Below are 15,142 nucleotides of genomic sequence, written 5' to 3' on the forward strand. Positions count from 1 at the left end.
CCCCCAGCCACCCAGGGCTGGCCCAAGGCACAGGCAAGCCTCGGATGGTGCCTACCCAGCTGCCCAGGAATGGCCCGAGGTGAAGGCAAGCCTCAGATGGCGGATTCCCAGCCTCCCAGGGCTGCCCAAGGCTCAGGTAACCAGGGCCAGCTGATGCTTAGGTAACCAGGGCCAGCCTAGGCTTGCACTGCTGGCAGTGGCAGTAGCAGATGTGTGATGGGAAATTGCCTTCCCCTGATCGCTGGGTTACCTCCTGCCCCTGAGGGCTCCCAGACTGTGACAGGGGGCAGACTGGGCTGAGGGACCTCCACTCTAGTGCATGAATTTTCATGCACCAGGCCTCTAGTATAACAATAAAAACATCCATGTAGGCACTGGGTCGGTGACTAAGTTGGTTGGAGCATCCGTTCAGTACACCAAAAAAACTTGCAGGTACCATCCCTGGTCAGGACATTTATGAAGGGCAACTGATCAGTATTTCTCTTTCACATCAATGTTTCTCTTTCCTTACCTTCCTGTCTCTCTAAAATCAATAAACCTATCCTCTGATGAAGATTAAAACAATGTCATGTAGAAGTGCACTTGGCTAATAACATTTTACAATTAAGGTTGTTATATAGACCACACAACTATTCACATTGTACATGTATTGTGGGAACACATGGTTTGTATAAATTAAAGAAGACAAACAAATAACACTTCACAGAATTGTCTCATTAATTATTTTATTTTTAAACCATCAGACCAATTTCAACTCCTAGTTTCAGATATAAAACTAAGATGCGAAGAATGTGACCAGGTTTACTTCCTCTCAGCTAAGACTAAACACAGACACTGGTATCTCTATCATGCCATATGACCTGCTTGGTCTCATTCCATCTACACTTCGGAAGAATACTGATCAGGTATTTGGGAATATCACCTAGATTAGACTTATCTAATAGTCTCTCATGATTACAGTGATGCAATGGATTTTTGGGACTGATACCATAGGTGTGTATTACTCTTCTCATTATATCATGGGGAAATAGTATCCACATGATTTATTGGTACATGTTAAACTTGTCCACTTTTGTGAATCCAGTTTTGAGATGGTGTTTTCCAGGTTTCTCCACTGAAAAGTGACTTTTCTCCCCTGTCCATTCTTGTTTTTCTGGGAATAAGTCACTAAGACTAGCCCACATTCCCTAAGTCTAAGCTCCATCTCCTGGGGGGGAGAACTATGAAATGCTTTGTAGAGATTTGTTAAAAACCACCACAGTGGTTAATAACTATGTTCGGGGAGATAATTTGATACCATTCAAGTATCCTCTTTCTCTTTACTGTTTCTTCCACATGTTTTAGCAGTTATTAATAATCTTGCCTGTTGCATCTGTTACTGCTGCATTCCACTGGTGACTTTCAATTCCCATAGTTTCTTCTAACTTTATCATATGGAATTGCTCTGGAATAAAGAACTGTCTATTCTTTCCATTTATTATTTGTTTATTTAATATTGAATTACTGATTTTTAGTTTAATTTTTTGACTATAACTGTTTATTTTGGCTCCTATGCCCATTTAACATGACTCAACCTCCTCTCTCTCTCTCTCTCTCTCTCTCTCTTTCTCCTCTCTCTCATTCATTCTTGTTTTCTTTGACATTACAAGATCCTCTAATATCATTTTGTAGTTTCTCTGCCCCAGCACTAGAATCATTCATTTTATTAGGAGCCCTGGTTTACTTTATTGAAGAATGGTATATATTGGAACAACATTTGCTTATTGCTACTGGATGTCACTCTTTCTAGGCCCTCTCTATGGACTGAGCCAGGAACTATGTGCATGTTTACTAGCCCTTACATGCACACATATGTCTATACTTATTTCTGCATTTACATGTCTGTACATATATTAAAGAACATATATTATATCCAGGCTAAATAAGTACCACAGGGTTCATTCTGGCCTGCCTCCTGTTTGATAAAGACACTTAAGTTAGTTGCTTTTCTCCCCACCCCCTTCAATGAGTTAATATCTTACATTTATAATACATTTCTATTCATTTGTCCATGGTTTTTTCAAATTTGCATAAAGTGAAGTTCCCTTTTTTGGAGTGTATAGTTCTATAGGTTTTGACAAATGCTTAGAGTCATGTATCCATAACTAGAATCCATACAAAAAAGCTCCATCATCCTAAAATTTCTCTATATGGCCTCTTTGTCATCAAGTCCTCCTCTGTCCTCTAAACCTTAGCAATCATAGATTTATACTCTATCCCTATAATTTTACCTTTTCCAAAATGTCTTTTAAATTAAATTATACTATACAGAACCTTTGTATCTGCCTTCTTTTGTGTGATTCAACTATTTTTCCCTTTAGTGATTAAGATATTACAAATGTGTCCTTATTCCCCCAATGTGCTCTCATCCCCCCAATCCTACCCTCACCCTCACCCACTGTTGTCCACATCCATCGCTTATGCTTATATGCATGTATACAAGTCCTTTGGTTGATCTCTCCCCCCTCGCCCCCACCTTCCCCTGCCTTCCCTCTGAGTTTTGAGCCTCTGATCAAAGCTTCGGTCTCTACATCTGTTTTTGTTCATCGGTTTATGTTGTTCATTATAATCCACAAATGAGTGAGAGAATGTGATATTTATATTTCTCTGACTGGCTTATTTTACTTAGCATAATGCTCTCCAGAACCATCCATGCTGTTGCAAATGGTAGGAGTTCCTTCCTTTTTACAGCAGCATAGTAATCCACTGTGTAGATGTGCCAAAGTTTTTTAATCCATTCATCTGCTGATTGGCACTTAGGCTGTTTCCAAATCTTAGCTATGATGAATTGTGCTGCTATGAACATAGGGGTGCATATATCATTTCTGATTGGTGTTTCTGGTTTCTTGGTATATATTTCTAGAAGTAGGATCACTGGGTTAAATGGAAGTTCCATTTTTAGTTTTTTGAGGAAACTCCACAGAATTCCACAGTGGCTGAACCAGTTTGCATTCCCACCAGCAGTGAATGAGGGTTCCTTTTTCTCCGCATCCTCCCCAGCATTTGCCAGTTGTAGATTTGTTGATGATAGCCATTCTGACAGGTGTGAAATGGTACCTCATTGTCATTTTTTTGGCTTTTTTTATTGTTTAAAGTATTACGAAGAGTATTACATATGTTTCCTCATTCCCCCTTGATCCCCAAGCCTCCCCTATCCCCCAATGTCTTATGTCAATTTGTTATGCTTATATGCATGCATAAAAGCCCTTCGGTTGATCTATTACCCCCCTTCCTGCCCCCCAACCCTCCCCAGCCTTCCGGCTCTAGTTTTATACTCTATTCGAGGCTGCTCTGACTCTGTATCTGTTTTTGTTCATCAGTTTATAATAGTCCTTATTATCCATAAATGAGTGAGATCATGTGGTATTTTTCTTTCATTGACTAGCTTATATCACTTAGCACAATGCTCTCAAGTTCCAACCATGCTGTTGCAAATGGTAAGAATTCCTTCTTTTTTACCACAGCATAGTATTCCATTGTGTAGATGTGCCATAGTTTTCTAATCCATGAATCTGCTGATGGGCACTTAGGCTGTTTCCAGATCTTCGCTATGGTAAATTATGCTGCTATGAACATAGGGATGCATATACCCTTTCTGATCGGTGTTTCTGGTTTCTTGGGATATATTCCTAGAAGTGGGATCACAGGGTAAAATGGGAGTTCCATTTTTAGTTTTTGAGGAAACTCCATACTGTCTTCCATAGTGGCTGCACCAGTCTGCATTCCCACCAGCAGTGCAGGAGGGTTCCTTTATCTCTGCATCCTCTCCAGCAATTGTCATTTGTTGATTTGTTGATGATAGCCATTCTGACAGGTGTGAAGTGGTACCTAATTGTTGTTTTGATTTGCATCTCTCAGATGACTAGTGACTTTGAGCATGTTTTCATATGTCTCTTGGCTTTCTGAAAGTCCTTTTTTGAAAAGTGTCTATTTAGGTCCTTTGCCCGTTTTTTGATTGGGTAGTTTATCTTCCTTTTGTTAAGTTGTATGAGTTCCCTAAAAATGTTGGAAATTAAACCCTTATCGGTGATAACATTGGCAAATATATTCTCCCAGGCAGTGGGATTTCTTGTTGTTTTGTTGATGGTTTCTTTTTCTGTGAAGAAGCTTTTTATTTTGAAATAGTCCCATTTGTTTATTTTCCCTTTAGTTTCCAATGCCCTAGGAGCGGTATCGGTGAAGAAATTGCTTCGGTATATGTCTGAGATTTTGTTGCCTTTAGATTCCTCTAGTATTTTTATGGATTCCCATCTTACATTTAAGTCCTTAATCCATTTTGAGTTTATTTTTGTGTATGGTGTAAGTTGCTGGTCAACTTTCATTGTTTTGCATGTGTCTGTCCAATTTTCCCAACACCATTTATTGAAGAGACTATCTTGAGTCCATTGTATGTTCTTGCCTCCTTTGTCAAATATTAATTGAGCATATTGGTTCGGGTTGATTTCAGGGTTCTCTATTCTATTCCATTGATCTATATGTCTGTTCTTGTGCCAGTAGCAGGCAGTTTTGAGAACAGTGGCTTTGTAATGCAAGTTGATATCAGGTATTGAGATACCACCTACTTTTGTCCCCCCCCCCCCCCCTTAGGATCACTGCAGCTATCCTGGGTCGTTTTTTTTATTCCAGATGAATTGTTGCAGAGTTCGTTCTAGGTCTGTGAAATATGCTGTTGGTATTTTAATGGGAAGTGCATTGAATTTATAGATTGTTTTGGGTAGTATGGACATTTTAATGATGTTGCTGCCGGGAGCCGGTCCATGCTTGCTGTTTCAAGGGACCTGGCATATATGGCATACTGTTCTTAATATGTTTGCTCACTTTCTTGGCACTGTGTGTTTTAACCAAGGTCTCTGAAAAAGGTTGTTTCCCCGGGTAGGGATTTTCCCCTGAAGTTAGGGAGGGAATAAAACCTCTTAACTAAGTGCCAGGCGGGTAATTAATCACTTTAACTACGAACAATCATGCTTAAGCTACATAATCTTTACTCCCTGGAATGGAGATAAGAAACGCCCTAACCTTTGGAATAGAGATTGATAGGATTGGAATCAACTGGTATAAATACAGATGTAACAAGACAGAACTTAGAAGACAGAACCAAGAAGCACAGAACCTAGACCAGAACCTACACAGAACCTAGAGACAGAACATGGCAAAAAATCCTGGACAGAAACTGGCCTCAGAACCTAGAGACAGAACCTAGCGAGAGAACATGGCAAAAGATCCTGGACTGAACCTGACTACAGAAATTGGCAAGAGAACCTGACTAGAACCTGGTGACTGAACCTGGCTGGAGAACCTGGACAGAACCTGGCTGGAGAACCTAGCGAGGGAACATGGCTACAGAACCTGGCTGGAGAACCTGGAGAACCTAGCAAGAGAACATAGACACAGAACGGGGTTGGAGATCTGAACCAGAACTTCGTTGGAGATCCAGACCAGAACTTGGCTGGAGATCCTGGCTAGAGATCCTGGCTAGGCTGCTGATCAACTGAACGCTATCTCCGTGTCATTCCTTCTTTGCCAACTCTGTCCACACCTTTGGGGACCCCTGGACCTGTTGGGGTTGGACCCCGGCATGTTGCTTCTACCAAACCTAGAGCATGGTATGTTCTTCCATCTGTTGATGTCTTCTGCTATGTCTTTTTCATCGTCCTGTAGTTTTCTGAGTAGAGGTCTTTTACATCTTTAGTAAGGGTTATACCTAGGTATCTTAATTTTTTTGCTGTGATGGTAAATGGGATTGCTTTTTTATTTTTATTTTTTTATTGCCTAAAGTATTACAAAGGGTATTACATATATGTCCATTTTTCCCCCCGCCCTAGACAGTCCTCTAGCCTCCCCTATACCCCAGTGTCTTATGTCCATTGGTTATGCTTATATGCATGCATACAAGTCCTTTGGTTGATCTCTTACCCCCCTACCTCCTGCCCCCCAACCCTCCCTGGCGTTCCCACTGCAGTTTGATAATCTGTTTGAGGCAGCTCTGCCTCTGTATCTATTATTGTTCAAAAGTTTATAATGGTCTCTATTATCCATGAATGAGTGAGATCATGTGGTATTTTTCCTTCATTGACTGGCTTATTTCACTTAGGATAATGCTCTCCAGTTCCATCCATGCAGTGGCAAATGGTAAGAGTTCCTTACTTTTTAGAGCAGCATAGTATTCCATCGTGTAGATGTACCACAGTTTTCTAATCCATTCATCTACTGATGGGCACTTAGGCTGTTTCCAGATCTTAGCTATGGTGAATTGTGCTGCTATGAACATAGGGGTGCATATATCCTTTCTGATTGGTGTTTCTGGTTTCTTGGGATATATTCCTAGAAGTGGGATCACAGGGTCAAATGGGAGTTCCATTTTCAGTTTTTTAAGGAAACTCCATACTGTCTTCCATAGTGGCTGCACCAGTCTGCATACCCACCAGCAGTGCACAAGTGTTCCTTTTTCTCCACATCCTCTCCAGCACTTGTCATTTGTGGATTTGTTGATGATAGCCAGTCTGACAGGTGTGAGATAGTACCTCATTGTTGTTTTCATTTGCATCTCTTGGATGATTAGTGACTTTGAGCATGTTTTCATATGTCTCTTAGCTTTCTGAATGTCCTCTTTTAAAAGGTATCTATTTAGGTACTTTGCCCATTTTTTGATTGGATTGCTTATCTTCCTTTTGTTAATTTGTATGAGTTCCCTATAAATATTGGTGAATTAGGCCATTATCAGATATGACATTGGCAAATATGTTTTCCCACACAGTGGGTTTTCTCCTTGTTTTGTTGATGGTTTCTTTTGCTGTGCAGAAGCTTTTTATTTTGATGTAGTCCCATTTGTTCATTTTTTTCTTTAGTTTCAAGTGCCCTAGGAGCTGTATCAGTGAAGAAATTGCTTCAGCATATTTCTGAGATTTTGTTGCCTTTGGATTCTTCTAGAATTTTTATGGTTTCCTGTCATACATTTAAGTCCTTTATCCATTTTGAGTTTATTTTTGTGTATGGTGTAAGTTGGTGGTCTAGTTTCATTTTCTTGCATATATCTGTCCAATTTTCACAACACCATTTATTGAAGAGACTATCTTGACTCCATTGTATGTTCTTGCCTCCTTTGTCAAATATTAATTGAGCATATTGGTTCGGGCCGATTTCTGGGCTATCTATTCTATTCCAATGATCTATATGCCTATTCTTGTGCCAGTACCAGGCAGTTTTGTGAACAGTGGCTTTGTAATACATCTTGATATCTGGTATTGAGATCCCACCTACTTTGTTCTTTTTCAGGATTGCTGCAGCTATTCGGGCTCTTTTTTTATTCCAGATGAATTTTTGGAGAGTTTGTTCTAGATCTCTGAAGTATGCCGTTGGTATTTTAATGGGAAGTGCATTGAATTTATAGATTGCTTTGGGTAGTATGGACATTTTAATGATGTTGATTCTACCAATCCAAGAACATGGTATGTTCTCCATCTGTTTATGTCTTCCTCTATCTCTTTTTTCAACGTCCTGTAGTTTTCTGAGTAGAGGTCTTTTACCTCTTTAGTTAAGTTTATTCCTAGGTAGCTTAATTTTTTTGGTGCAATGGTAAACGGGATTATTTTTGTAATCTCTCTTTCTGAAAGTTCACTATTGCCTCAGATTTCTTGGGTTAATTTTGTATCTTGCTACATTGCCAAATTCATGTATTAAGTCTAGTAGCTTTTTGATGGAGTCTTTAGGGATTTGTATGTATAATATCATGTTGTTTGCAAATAAGGACAGTTTTACTTCCTCTTTTCCAATTTGTATACCTTTTATTTCTTCTCTTTGCCTAATTGCAATGGCTAACACTTCCAGTACTATGTTGAACAGGAGTGGTGACAGGGGGCATCCCTGTCTTGTTCCTGTTCTTAGGGGAAATGGTGTTAGATTTGGCCATTGAGTATGATGCTGGCTGTGTGTCTGTCATAAATGGCTTTTATTATGTTGAGGTATGATCCTTCTACTCCCACCTTACTGAGAGTTTGTATCAAAAATGGGTGTTGGATTTTGTCAAATGCTTTTTCTGCATCAGTTGATATGACTATGTGGTTTTTTTCTTTCAATTTGTTTATGTGAGGTATCACGTTTATTGATTTGCGGATATTGTACCATCCTTGCATCCCTGGGATAAATCCTACTTGGTCATGGTGTATGATCTTTCTGATGTACTGCTGGATCTAAAATTACTAAGATTTTATTGAGGATTTTGGCATCTATGTTCATGAGGGATATTGGCCTGTAATTCTCTTTCATTGTATTGTCTTTACCTGGTTTTGGTATTAGGGTGATGCTGGCTTCATAGAATGAGCTTGGAAGTGTTCCTTCCTCTTGGATTTTTTGTAGTAGTCTGAGGAGGATAGGTTTTAGTTCTTCCTTGAATGTTTTGTAAAACTCCCCTGTGAAGCCGTCTGGTCCTGGGCTTTTGTTTGATGGAAGCTTTTTGATGACTGCTTCAGTTTCTTCCATAGTTATTGGCCTGTTGAGATTATTAGATTCTTCCTGATTGAGTTTTGGAATGTTGTATTTTTCTAGGAATTTTTCCATTTCCTCCAGGTTGTCTAGTTTGTTGGAGTAGAGCTGTCCACTGTATTTTTTAACAATCATTTGTATTTCTGTGGGATCTGTTGTTATTTCGCCTGTATCGTTTCTGATTTTGTTTATTTGGGTCCTCTCTCTTTGTTTCTTGGTGAGTCTGGCTAGAGGTTTGTCAATCTTGTTTATCCTTTCAAAGAACCAGCTCTTGGTTTCATTGATTTTCTGTATTGTTTTTTTTTTTTTGGTCTCTATGTCATTTATTTCTGCTCTAATCTTTATTATCTCCTTCCTTCTGCTCACTCTGGGGTTTTCTTGGTGCTCTCTTTCTAATTCTTTGAGTTGTAGAGTTAGATGATTTACTACCATTTTTTCTTGTTTTTTGAGATAGACTTGTAGAGCTATAAACTTCTCTCTCAGGACTGCTTTCATTGGATTGTTGTGTTTTCATTGTCATTAGTTTCCAGGATGTTTTTAATTTCTTCTTTGATCTCATTGGTAACCCAATCAATATTTAATAGCATGCTATTCAGCTTCCAGGTGTTTGAGTATTTTGGGTTGTTTTTATTGTAGTTTATTTCTAATATTATGTCATCGTGGTCTGCGAAGATGCTTTTTATGATTTCAATCTTCTTGAATTTGGGGATTCTTTGCTTGTGACCCAATATGTTGTCTATTTTTGAAGATGTCCCATGAGCACTTGAGAAGAACGTATATTCCCTGGCTTTGGGGTGAAGTGTTCTGAAGATGTCTATTAAGTCCATCTGATCTAGTGAGTCATTTAGGATTGCTGTATCTTTGCTGATTGTTTGTCTATAGGACTTATCCAGTGCTGTCAGTGGTGTATTAAAGTCCCCTACTATGATTGTATTGTTGGCGATCTCTCCTTTGATATCTTCCAGGAGTTTGTTATTTTTTATGAATTTGGTTGCACCTGCATTGGGTGCATATATGTTTACCAGGGTTATATCTTCTTGTTTTATTGATCCCTTCAGTATTATGAAGTGGCCTTCCTTATCTCTTGTTATGGCCTTCAATTTGAGGTCTATTTTGTCCGATATAAGTATTGCTACCCCAGCTTTCTTTTCCTTTCCATTTGCCTGAAACATATTTTTCCATCCTTTCACTTTCAGTCCATGTGAGTCCCTTCTAATGAGGTGGGTTTCTTGTAGACAGAAGATGTATGGGTCATGTTTTTGTATGCATCCAGCTACGTGATGTCTTTTGGTTGGAGCATTTAGTCCGTTAACGTTTAAAGTTATTATTGAAAGGTACTTGTTTGTAGCCATTTCTTTTTGTGTGTGTGTGTGGCTGTTTTCTTTCTGAGCTTTTTATTTCTTCTTTTTATACCAGTCCCTTTAGCATTCCTTGCATTGCTGGCTTGGTGGTGATAAACTCCCATAGCCATTTTTTTGTGAACCTTCTTATTTACCCTTTGATTTTGAATGATAGCCTTGCTGGATAGAGTATTCTTGGATTCAGTCCTTTGCTTTGCATCACTTTGTAAATTTCTGTCCATTCTTTTCTGGCTGGATGTGTTTCTGTTGAGAAATCATTTGATAATCTAATGGGAGATCCCTTGTATGTGACTTTCCGTCTCTCTCTTGCAGCCTGTAAGATTCTCTCTTTTTCCTGAACATTTGCCATGGAAATTATGATGTGTCTTGGTGTGGGTCTTTTCGGGTTCACCTTGTTTCGGACTCTCTGTGCTTGTGTGACTTTTATCTTCCCCACCTCAGGGAAGTTTCCTGATATTATTTCTTCAAATAGGTTTTCTAAACCTTGTTCCTCTTTCTGTTGTTCTGGCACCCCTATTATTCATATGTTGTTTCGTTTCATGTTGTCCCAAAGCTCCCTTAGGCTCTCCTCCTGTCTTTTAATTTTTTTCTCCAATTGCAGTACATTTTGGGTGTGTTTTGCTTCCTTGTCTTCTAATTCACTAATTCAGTCCTCCGCTCTCCTCGTCTACTGTTGATACTTTCAATGGTGTTTTTTATTGCAGCTATATCACTCTTCATTTCTTCGTGGGTCTTACTTAAGTTGTTGATTTTTTCATCTGTTTCTTCTAGCTTCTTCCATATGTTATTGTTTTTTTCATCTGTTTCTTCTTGCTTCTTGCAGAGGTTGTCGATTTGTTCCTCCATCCAGTTTATGCACTCTAGGACCCTTATTCTAAATTATTTTTCTGTCATGTTGCATGCCTCTGTGTTACGTAGCTGCTTTTCTAGAGAGTCCTCCTTCTCTTTCCTTTGGGGGTTTCTTTGTCTACCCATGTTTGATCTCACTGACATATCTGGACGTTGAGTCGTTCAGTGGTTGCTCCCTGGGTGGCAGTGACTCCTTGGTCTGTGGCTGCTCTTCGGGCGGTTGCAGTAGCTGCTGCTCTTCAGTTGGCAGCAGCTCCTCTGGTGGGTGCTGTTCACAGCTGTGATGGCTCTTCTGGCTGGTGGGGGGTGGTTTCACATATAGCAGCTGTTCCTCAGCGGAGGGTTTGGTGCTCAGGAGGCTGCTGTTGCTTGGATCTGCTGTGTTGATTTAAGGGCACAAAATACAACACAACAAGGCACTACGTACCAGGCACTAAACACAAATATATTCACGATATTAATAACCCCAAATAAATGTGACCACCCGAATTAAGAGAATTAGGTGATAAGGAAGAAGGAAGAGAAAAAGATAAAAGAGAAAAAAGAGAAGAAAAGTAGGGACCAAAAAAAGGATTGCAAAAATGAAATTGGGAAAAAGAAGGGGGGAAAATAAAAGTTAGAAAAGAAAAGAAAAAAAAGAGCGAAAAGAGAGAATGACATGGAAGAGGGGAAGAGACTTTTTATTTGAGGAGAATACTCCTATAGAACCGCCACTAATCCCAGCAAATTCCAGCAACACCTCCCTGGAGATGGATGCAAACTAGAAACAGCCAATAATATAACGATGAAAATAGAATGGAGAACACTAATCCCAAAATTAAAGAGAAAATAAAATGGCACTTTAAAAGATGGTAAAATGCTAGCAGTAATAATGCTGGTTAAAAATTAGAAGGTAGTAATTAAAAGGGTAAAATCACGTGATGGAAAAAGAAAGAAAAAAAAAAGGAAAAAATGGTTTCTTAGTTAAAAGGTGAAAAAAGAAAAAAAATTGCTTAGTGAAGGTCCTTTGGTTCTTCTATTCTTCAGTCTGGCTCGCCTTTAGTCCTGCCAGGTATTCAGGAGATTGTTGAGTTTCCCTGTGATACACTGTTCCTCTGTGTTGTAAACCACAGTCCTTATTTTAAAGCAGGCCGTATTTGTTCCCCAGACTACCTTATTTTGTGTTTAGCAAAGAGTCAGTTTGTGGCTCAGCCTCTGGGTGGCAGTGTTCATGGGTTGGCCTCTGAGGCTATAGGGCTTCTCAATCCCACCTAAATCTGATTTGGAGAGGTCAACTATCCAGAGCTGGTTCCCTCCTCTGTGTTGTTGCTGGGATTCGGGATTGCTTTTTAAGTCTCTCTTTCAGTAAGTTCACTATTTGTGTATAGAAATGCCATAGATTTCTTGGCGTTGATTTTGTGTCCTGCTACAGTGATGAATTCATTTATTAAGTCTAATAGTTTTTTGATGGAGTCTTTAGAGTTTTTTATGTACAATATCATGTCATCTGCAAATAAGGACAGTTTTACTTCTTCATTTCCAATTTGGCTGTGGGTTTGTCATATATGGCTTTTATTATGTTGAGGTATGATCCTTCTATTCCAACTTTGCTGAGAGTTTTTAATCAAAAATCGGTGTTGGATTTTTCAAATGCTTTTTCTAAATCAGTAAATATGACTATGTGGTTTTTATCTCTCAATTTGTTTATGTGATGTATTACATTTATTTATTTGCGGATATTGTACCATCTTTGCATCTCTGGGATAAATCCTACTTGGTCATGGTGTATGACCTTTCTGATGTACTGCTGTATCCGATTTGCTAGGATTTTGTTGAGGATTTTGGCATCTATGTTCATGAGGAATATTAGACTGTAATTCTCTTTCATTGTGTTGTCTTCATTTGGTTTTGGTATGAGGGTGATGCTGACTTCATAGAATGAGTTTGGAAGTGTTCCTTCCTCTTGAATTTTTTTGAAAAGTCTGAGGAGGATAGGTTTTAGCTCTTCCTTGAATGTTTGTTAAAACTCCCCTGTGAAGCCATCTGGCCCCGGGCTTTTGTTTACTGAAAGCTTTTTGATTACTGCTTCAATTTCTTCCATAGTTATTGGACTATTGATATTTTTATATTCTTCCTGATTAAGTTTTGGAAGTTTGTATTTTTCTAGGAATATGTCCATTTCCTCCAGATTGTCTAGTTTTTTGGAGTAGAGTTGTTCATAGTATTTTTTAACAATCCTTTTTATTTCTTGTGGGGTCTGTTGTTATTTCTCCTCTTTCATTTCTCATTTTATTTATTTGGGTCCTCTCTTTTTGTTTCTTGGTGAGCCTGGCTAGATGTTCATCAATCTTGTTTATCCTTTCAAAGAACCAGCTCTTGGTTTTGTTGAACTTTTGTATTGTTTTTTTGGTCTCTATGTCGTTTATCTCTACTCTGATCTTTACTATTTCCTTCCTTCTGCTTACACTGGGCTTTTCTTATTGCTCTCTTTCTATCTCTGTGAGTTGTAGAGTTAGGTAATTTATTATCATTGTTTCTTGTTTTTTGCCTTAGGCTTGTAGAGCTATGAACTTACCTCTCGAGTCTTCTTTCACTGTGTCCCATAGGTTTTGGATTGTTATGTTTTTATTGTCGTTTGTTGCCATGATGTTTTTTATTTCTTCTTTGATCCCTCTGGTAACCTAGTCATTGTTTAATAGCATGCTATTTAGTCACCATGTGTTTGATTTTTTGGGGATTGTTTTTATTGTAATTGATTTCCAGTTTTATGCCATTGTGATCTGAGAAGATGCTTGATATGATTTCTATCTTTTTGAATTTGAAGAGACTTTGCCTGTGACCCAATATATGGTCTATCTTTGAAAATGATCCATGTGCACTTGAGAAGAATGTATATTCTATGGCTTTGGGGTGAAATGTTCTGAAGATGTCAATTAATTCCATCTGATCTAGTGAGTCATTTAGCATTGATGTTTCTTTGCTGATTTTTTGTTTAGAGGATTTGTCCAATGGTGATAGTGGGATATTAAAGTCCCCTACTATGATTGTATTGCTGTTAATCTCTCCCTTGATATCCTGCAGAAGTTTTCTTATGTATTTGGGTGCTCCTATATTGGGTGCATATATGATTACCAGAGTTATTTCTTCTTGTTGGATTGCTCCTTTTAGCATTATGAAGTGGCCTTCCTTATCTCTTTTTATGTCCTTTACTTATATCTCACAAATTAGATCTTAACACTTTAAGATCTTATTTGTGAGATATAAGTATTGCTACCCCAGCTTTTTGTTCATTTCCATTTGCCTGAAAAACCTTTTTCCATCCCTTCACCATCAGTCTGGTGCGTCTTTTTTTCTGAGGTGGGTTTCCTGTAGACAGCAGATATATGGGTCATGTTTTCTTATCCACTCAGTTACCCTATGTCTTTTGATTGGGGCATTTAATCCATTTACATTAAAAGTTATTATTGATAGATACTTGTTTGTTGCCATTTTTATTCTTTATGCCTTTGTTCCTTCTTCCCTTCCTATTTCTTCTTTTTATAGCAGAACCTTTAGCATTTCTTGCATTGCTGGTTTGGTGTTAATAAATTCCCAGGGTCCTTTTTTGTCTGTGAAGCTCCTGATTTCACCCTCAATTTTGATTGATAGCCTTGCTGGGTACAGTATTCTTGGATTCAGACCCTTCCTTTATATGACTTTGTATATTTCATTCCATTCCCTTCATGCCTGATGTGTTTCTGTTGAGAAATCAGTCACTAGTCTGATGAGGGATCCTTTGTAGGTAACTTTGAGTCTCTCTCTGGCCGCTTTTAAGATTCTTGCTTTGTCGTTGGTGTTTGCCAATTTAATTATAATGTGCCTTGGCATCGGTCTTTTCAGGTTCATTTTGTTTGGGACTCTGTGAGCTTCCTGGATTTGTGTGAGTTTTATCTTCCCTATATCAGGGAAGTTTTCTGTCATTATTTTCTCAAACAGGTTTTCTATTCCTTGCTCAGTTTCCTCTCTTTCTCACACCCCTATTATGCGAATGTTGTTTCGTTTCATGTTGTCCCAAAGTTCTCTTAGGCTCTCCTCCTGATTTTTCTTTTTTTTTTTCTAGAAGCTGCTCTGCTCAGGTATTTTTTCCTACCTTGTCTTCTAGCTCACTGATGTGGTCCTCTGCTTCTTCTAGTCTACTGTTGATGCCTTTATATTGAATTCTTTATAGCCGTGATGTCATTTTTCATTTCTTCTTGGTTCTTCTTCATTTCCTCTTGGTTCTTACACATATTGTTGAATTTGTCTTCCATTCTTTTCACCCACTTTATGAGCATTTCTCTGAATTCTTTCTCTGACAGGTTGCTTGCCTCCATTGCCTCCATTTCGTTTACTTCCTTTTCTGGTGATGCCTGTTTTTCTTTCATATGCGGGCTGTTTCTTTGTCTCCCCATGATCTC

The sequence above is a fragment of the Myotis daubentonii genome, chromosome X (assembly GCF_963259705.1).
Source record: "Myotis daubentonii chromosome X, mMyoDau2.1, whole genome shotgun sequence".
NCBI classification, from domain to species: domain Eukaryota; kingdom Metazoa; phylum Chordata; class Mammalia; order Chiroptera; family Vespertilionidae; genus Myotis; species Myotis daubentonii.